The 8,374-nt window shown below is 43.7% G+C and overlaps 1 protein-coding gene across 2 annotated transcripts in view; it reads left to right on the forward strand.

The window, feature by feature from the left end:
- RFC3 (replication factor C subunit 3) overlaps window positions 1–8,374 on the forward strand; it is a 666,103-nt gene that overhangs the window by 509,613 nt on the left and 148,116 nt on the right. The gene's annotated exons all lie outside the window — the stretch shown is intronic.

Genomic DNA, 8,374 nt, shown 5'->3' on the forward strand with positions numbered 1-8,374 from the left:
CATAGTCTTAACGTGGCCAATGTGGTGTATCCAGTGTCCAAGGTCAACTGTGCTTGTTAGATGACCAAATGTTGGCTGTTTCTCTTGCAAGGATTTGGTGGGGTCTTCAGAGAGCCACCCTGCCTCTCCTCTGCCACCCAGGACAACTTACTGAAATTCCCTAAACAAGCTCAGCTTCTTCCAGCTGGCCATGAATGACTACCCTCCACCCCCATCTTCTGGCCATCTACCTCATAGAATCTCCCTCTGGTGGTGGTCACCTTCTCCAACTGGACATGATCACCTCCCCAACTGGATGATCAACTGGACAGAATCATTTATACAATAAACTTTTAAGTTTAGAATACTTTTAGATTTATAGGAAGCCTGCAGAGTTCCCATGTATCCCATGCCTAGTTTCCTCTCCATTCATCCTCTTACTTTAGTCATATACCTATGAACAGTTAATTAACCAATGTTGATACTTCATTATGAGCTAAAGTCCATACTTTATTCAGATTTCTTTAGTTTTTACCAAATGTCCTTTTTCTGTGTCAGTATCTCATGCAGTATACCACATTATCTTTAGGTGTTATGTCTCTTAGCCTCCTCTTGGCTGTGAAAGTTTCTCAGCTTTCCTTGTTTTTTTTTATTATTATTTATTATTATTAATTTTTGAGACAGAGTCTCACTCTTTATCACCCAGGCTGTAGTGCAGTGGCACAATCTCAGCTCACTGCAACCTCTGCCTCCAGATTCAAGTGATTGTCCTGTCTCAGCCCTCTGAGTAGCTGGGATTACAGGTACACGCCACCATGCCTGGCTAATTTTATACATATATAATTTTTTTCTTTTTAGTAGAGACGGGGTTTCACCATGTTGGCCAGGCTGGTCTCGAACTCCTGACATCATGTGATCTGCCCGCCTAGACCTCCCAAAGTCCTGGGATTACAGGTGTGAGCCACCGCTCCTGGCCGCTTTCCTTGTTTGGAATGACCTTGACAGTTTTGAGGAGTAGTGATCAGGTAGAATGTTCCTCAGTTGGGATTTTTCTGATGTCTTTTCCTGATTACTCTGGGATTATGGGTTTTGGGAGGGAAGACCACAGAGGCGAGGTGCCATTCCCATCCTGTCACACCAAGAGTGCACACCATTAACCTGACTCCACACTCTGGGTGTGAACTTTGACCACCTGGCAGAGGTTGCATTTGTCAGATTTCTCCACTGGAAAGTTACTGTTTATGTTCCTCCTTTCCAGACTGTACTCTTTGGAAGGAAGTTACTGTGTGCAACCCAGATGAAGGAAGAGAAGGAGGTTTGCTCTACCTCAGGCAGATCTACAGAAATTATTTGGGATCCTTTGGCATGGGACATTAGTCTCTTCCCATCCATGTATTTATTTATGCATTCGTTGATTCAATTATTTATTTATATCAACATGTATTCATGGATAACTATATTATATATTGGGTTGCAATCCGACAGAATCTTTTTTGAAGACAACTTTAGGCAAGCCACCTTCTGCAGGTCCATTTGACCCAGGAGAAATCTCACCCATTTTTGCCTCAGCAAGCCCTGGAAATCTAGGCTGTTCTAACACAGCCTGTGCCTTTGCTTAGAACTCTCTAGAAAGCCTAATACATTTAGATTTTCCAGACCTGAGTCAGAGCATCAATTCCTACCTCCTCCAAACTCCAGGGCACAGCTGTCAGATAGATTTGTTGTTGTTGTTGTTGTTTGTTTTTTGTTTTTGAGACGGAGTCTTGCTCTGTCACCCAGGCTGGAGTGCAGTGGCGCGATCTCGGCTCCCTGCAAGCTCCATCTCCCGGGTTCATGCCATTCTCCTGCCTCAGCCTCCTGAGTAGTTGGGACTACACACCCCCGCCACCACACTCGGCTAATTTTTTTGTATTTTTAGTAGAGACGGGGTTTCACCATATTAGCCAGGATGGTCTTGATCTCCTGACCTCGTGATTCACCTGCCTCGGCCTCCCAAAGTGCTGGGATTACAGGGTTGAGCATCATGCCCGGCCCAGATGGGTTTTTTGAAAACTGACTATTCTTTGTCTCTTGGCCAAGGTACTCTGCTGATTCTCTTTAAAGTAGTCCTTACTGTGGGCCGCTCTGATCCATTCCCTAACCTAACTAAAACAACTCTGAGGGGGATAGTGAGTTAAGTTACAAAGCCAGCTTTACATGCTCTTAGCCTCTTCTGCATAAGTGGTCTGCCACCTATTTCTCTCCAAATTTGTGGCCTCTTCCCTGGAATCTATAGGGACAGTCATATTTAGTATCTTGTTATACTGTCATAATTTAATTGTTCCTCAAATTATGTTCCTGATCCAGCAGCATCAGAATCAGCCAGGGAGGTGGAAATGCAAACTCTCAGGTCATACCCCAGAACCACTGATTCAGAAACCCAGGGGCTGGGGTCCAGCAATCTGTCTTTTAACAAGTCCTGCACCTGCTTGTGCTGCAAACTGAAGTTTAAGGGCTACTGCACAGTTAGCAGCTTGCGTGTTCTCTCCTCACAACTTAGCTACAAGCTCTTTTGGAACCACCAAATAGCCTAGTGCCTGACTTGACACAGGGTAGGGGCTCAAACAATGAATTGAAGTTGCATCCTCTATTGTTCACTGCTACTGAAATTGAAACCTGTTATTACCAAAGGGAAGTATGAGTTCTTGCTGTTAGGTGCCCTAGGTGCCTCCCCATTCCTGATGAGCTCCTTCAATACTGTTAGCACATTTTATTAAAATCTTTCTAGTGAAAATGTTTGGAGCATGCCATCTGTTTCCTGTCAGAACCTTGATAAATACAATGTCCCAATAGTATATTTATTTCCATGAAGGACCACAAAAAAGAATGCTATTTCAAAGGAGAAAATTGCTAATGGTGCACGTTTAGGCTTTGGTTAATTGAGGGTGAATAACTTCCCGACATTCTTCTAAAGATATAGATGTGTTTGTTTTCTACATTATATATGCCAAAACTGTGCTAATAGCTTATTATAAATAGTTTATGTATAAATGTTTATTATACATTATCTATTTAATTCTCACAATAATAACCATGAGGTTTTAATTATTTCCATCTTACTGGAAATCAAAACTCAGAACATTTACGGCCTGCATCAGCTTACAAAGCTAGGAAGTGGGAGAACCAGGACTACAGCATCTACCTCATGACAAAAATGGTGTCCTTAGCCCCTCTAAGGGCACCCAGGCTGGAGTGCAGTGGCGCGATCTCGGCTCACTGCAAGCTCCATCTCAAGGGTCTCAAGCATTGTCCCTTTGTTCAGGTGACACTGCAAATAGATACACAGTAATGGGCTTTCTGGTCAGGCCAGTAGGGAGGCAGAGGAAGGCACACTAAAGATACCTAGAACGTGACTTCCTTGTCTGTGGATAAGGGCAGAGAACTTCAGTGGTGGCCTGACCATCTGCCACAGTAAAGAATAGAACAAGGAAAGAGAGATAAGGAGAAGTCAACATTACTGTTGTGAGTGTCACAAAAAGTGTGCATTGTTTCAAGAGTTGGGCTGAAAAGACAGAATGAAACTGTACAAGTATTGATAGGTGAAGAAAAAGGACAAAAACTGATCATACTGCAACTAAATTTTAACAAAAGAGGCAATTACAAGAAACAAATACAGGGATAGCACAGGTTACCATGTGAGTGAGTGTCATGAACCTAACTTGTCAACTCCACTTGCCAGTGGCTTTCCTGGCCTCATTATCCCAAGGCAGAGGGTGGTACTCACCAGAATACAGCATGACAGCTTGTCCAGGAAAGCGGTGACAGACCGCTTTAACCATTATCACACTAATTAACCACACTTCCCTTCTTTTTGAGAACAAATGCTAACCCCTGATATGAGTATAGTAGATCTCAAATCCAAGTCTACACAGAGCAAACCAAGCTGCCCTTACCCTCCACAAGAAGTATCAATCAGAATCTGTCTTGAAAAGTGCCTTTTAGTGAATGGTTCATATAGTAGCAAATAAATAAATACCTGTTGAATGAGTAGGAATGGGAATTATAACAAGATTGAAATATAAGGGATCACTTTCATGAACATAGAGAACAAAAATGGTAACACTGTCATCCCAGCTCTGTGCTCAATGCTGGACACATCATGGCAAATGAACCTTCCTGAAAAGTTCCTCCACACTGTAGCAGGAGGGTCAGACAGCACAGAGGTAAACTTGCAAACCAAGGTATGTACCATCGAGGAAATAAACAATTAGTGGTAGAGAATAATATGGTGGTCAAAGGCCTCTAAGGAAGAAACATTTGAGTACAAATCTTGTATTAGTCCATTTTCACACTGCCATCAAGACATTCCCCAGACTGGGTAATTTATAAAGAAAAGAGGTTTAATTGACTCACAGTTCCACATGGCTGGGAGGCTTCAGGAAACTTACAATCACGGTAAAAAGGGAAGTAGGCATATCTTACATGGTGGCAAGCAAGAGAGAGCCAGCAAGAGCAGAGAAAACTGTCTTATAAAACCATCAGATCTCATGAAAACTCACTCACCATCACGAGAACAGTATGGAGAGAAACCACCCCCATGATCCAATCACTTCCTATCTGGTCCCTCCCTTGACATGTGAGGATTATGGGGATTACAATTTGAGATGAGATTTGGGTGGGGACACAGAGTCAAATCATATCATTCTGCCCCTGGCCCCTCCCAAATCTCATGTCCTCACATTTCAAAACACACTCATGCCTTCCCAACAGTTCCCCAAAGTCTTAATTCATTCCAGCGTTAACTCAAAACTCCAAGTCCAAGGCCTCATCTGGGACAAGTCAAGTCCCTTCCACCTATGAGTCTGTAAAATAAAAAATAAGTTAGTTACTTCCAAGATACAATGAGGGTACAGGCATTGGATAAATATTCACATTCCAAATGCGAGAAATTGGCCAAAACAAAGGGTCTATAGGCCCTATGCCAGGCCAAAATCAAGCAGGGCAGTCATTAAATCTTAAAGCCCCAAAATGATCTCCTCCGACTCTATATCTCACATCCGGGGAACACTGACACAACGAGTTGACTCTCACAGCCTTGGGCATCTCTGCCTCTGTAGCTTTGCAGAGTACAACCTCCTGCCCAGGCTGCTTTCATGGCTGGTGTCGAGTGTCTGCAGCTTTTACAGGTGCACAGTGAAAACTGTTAGTGGATCTATCATTCTGGGGTCTGAGGACAGTGACCCTCTTCTCACAGATCCACTAGGCCATGCCCCAATGGGGACTCTGTGTGGGAGCTCCAACCCCACATTTTCCTTCCACACTGCCCTAGCAGAGGTTCTCCATGAGTGCTCCACCCCTGAAGCAAACTTCTGCCTAGACATCCAGACACTTCTATACATCCCCTGAAATGTAGGCAGAGGTTCCCAAACTTCAATTCTTTACCCACAGGTCCAACACCACCTGAAAGCTGCCAAGGCTTGGAGCTTGCACCCTCTGAAGTAATGGCCTGAACTGTACCTTGGCCCCTTTTAGCCACGAGATGCAGGACACCATGTCCCGAGGCTCCACAGAGCAGTGGTCCCTGGGCCTTGCCCATAAAACCGTTTGTTCTGTCCTTCCTAGGCATCCAGGCCCGTGACAGGAGTGGCTGCCATGAGGACCTCTGACATGCCCAGGAGACATTTTCCCCATCATCTTGGCTCTTAACATTTGGATCCTCATTACTCATGCAAATTTCTGCAGCTGGCCTGAATTCCTCCCCAGAAAATGGGATTTGCTTTTCTACTACATGGTCAGGCTGCAAATTTTCCAAACTTTTACACTCTGCTTCTCTTTTAAACATGAGTTTCAATTTCAAACTATCTTGTTGTGAATGCATAAGACTGAATGTTTTCAAAATCAACCAGATAAACTCTTGAATGCTTTGGTGCTTAGAAATTTATTCTGCCGGATACCCTAAGTCATCTGTCTTAAGTTCAAAGTTCCACAGATCTCTAGTGCAGGGGCAAAATGCCACCAGTCTCTTTTCTAAAGTGTAGCAAGAGTGACCTTTGCTCCAGTTCCCAAGAAGTTTCTCATCTCCACCTGAGACCACCTCAGCTTGGACTTCATTGTACACATCTTTATCAGCATTTTGGTCAAAATCATTCAACAAGTCTCTGGGAAGTTCCAAAGTCTCCCACATCCCCCTGTTTCTTCTGAGCCCTCCAAACTTTTCCAACCTCTGCCTGTTACTCAGTTCCAAAGTCCCTTCCACATTTTCAAGTGTCTTTATATACCAATTAGCTGTATTAGTCCATTCTCACACTGTTACAAACAACTGCCCCAAACTAGGTAGTTTATAAAGAAAAGAGGTTTAATTGACTCAAAGTTCTGCATGTCTGGGGAGGCCTCAGGAAACTTACAAGCATGGTGGAAGGGGAAGTAGGCACAATTTACATGGCAGCAGGTGAGAGGGAGCAAGCAAGAGCAGGGAAAATTGCTTTCTAAAACCATCAGATCTCATGAGAACTCACTCACTATCACAACAACAGCATGGGGAAAACTGCCCCCATGATGCAATCACCTCCCATCTGGTCCCTCTCTCAACATGTGGAGACTATGGGGATTACAATTTGAGATGAGATTTGGGTGGGGACATACAACCAAACGATATCAGACCTAAAGGATTACAACAAACAAACAAACAAATCTGACCGTTCAACATACAGGAGCAAAGCTTTTCGGATGGAGAGAGCAGCCAGGGCAAAGGCCATGTGGTAGGAAGGCTCTTGGTACCTTCAAGTGTGTTTGCTCAGTATAGACTGAGGAAGAAGAGAGTGCAGGGGATGAATTTGGAAAGAAGAGTCCACTGGAGACCATGCATGAGCCCTGGGGAGGCTTCAGTCTCCCAGCTCCAAGATTCTACGATTCCGTCCCAGCGTTTTGTCTTGTGAAAAAAAGAGGACAGCACATGCGTTTTCCTGTCTTTGCCGGGAATCAGTTTCTGCTCTTGGCAAGCTGTCCAGAGAGCTCTCACTTGGCAGGTAGGGACTCCTTGGACTTTATAAATGAGAAGCCTATAGTCAAGAATTTCCAAATATGATTAAAATGGAACTGCCACTGAAATCAGGCTTGGCTGCCTGTCTCTCTGGTACTCAGAAAGAAGAGCCCCTCCTGGACCTGGCAGGCAAACTCAGCGACACTGTTGGACTAGATTTAGGAAGGGCTGCCAGGTAGAAAGGAGATTTCAATCACTGTGCAGCCAAATTAGTAATTAGAGCCACTGGGTGCTGGGGACGCACCATGAAAAACCCTATGACCTCTGGATAGTTGAAGTCATTGAGATAAATGAGCTTCGAGGCCAGGGCTTCGTTTTAGAGAACGCGCATACTTTATGATTAACTCCAGATGACCCCAGTGCCCAGAGACTGACCAAATGTCGTTAATTGAAATCAGAAAATGCTAACTGGTCAATAGTTTCTTTTGGCCAGTTCAGCTGTCAAACAGTTCAAAAAAGGGAAGGGTTGGCGCCGAATATCCTATATCAGCAGAGAAGTACAGATGAAATACATTTCCCTGGATGGTTTCAGTCTGAATCCAAGTCCAGCAGACCAAATCTCTACAGTTTCCTTTCTCACTGGTGAGTTATGCCATGGAAGAGATGGTTCCAGAATGAAAACCAAAGGTAATGCTTTAAGTAAACGGACTGTACCTGCTTGTGGGAGCAATGGTGATCACAGGCACCAGGGCCGCAGCACACCTCCTCTGTGGCTTGTTTTAATTGAAACTGATGGAGCTGTGGAGCTGACTGGGTTTTGCATAAATCATCATCGGTAATACTCTTTCAAGGGTAATCACAACATCAATATACCAAGCAGGAAGTGAAATAATTAAAATTTAGCACATTGCAGTATTGAAGTTTCTAAAATTAATCTAAAGCACCTTTTCTCAGTACAAACGAGCCATTGCTTCAATCCACAGAAATTTGTGCTACAATCACTAGACCATCAGCAACAAAGAGGTTCCACTTTTCTTTCTACACTACAAATCATCTGCTTATATTTCAATCCCTTTCTTCTCTGGTGGTGCTAGACTTTTTTATCTTTTTTCGTTTTACCTGCCTCTAGCTAAATATGTGCCATAAGGTCTTGTAAAATAGAAACCCTATAAATCTGGGGATATTGGAAAGAAAATCCTTCTCACATTACCCTTAGGAAGACAACTCCAGCTCAGAGAGTGAATACGGATATGTAGAGTGGCAAGAAACCTGTGGTGATGAGCATCTCATTTCAATATATCTGTACAGAAGGCAATAAAATACCCAGGCTGGGTTTCTATGGTGAGCCACAGGGGTAAGATATTCAGTGGCACTAAACGGCTCACTTACCTTGATGAAGTAAGTATCTTTCATCCTTGGTGTCTTACAAAAGATAAT

Source organism: Macaca thibetana, chromosome 17 (genome assembly GCF_024542745.1).
Source record: "Macaca thibetana thibetana isolate TM-01 chromosome 17, ASM2454274v1, whole genome shotgun sequence".
NCBI lineage: Eukaryota > Metazoa > Chordata > Mammalia > Primates > Cercopithecidae > Macaca > Macaca thibetana.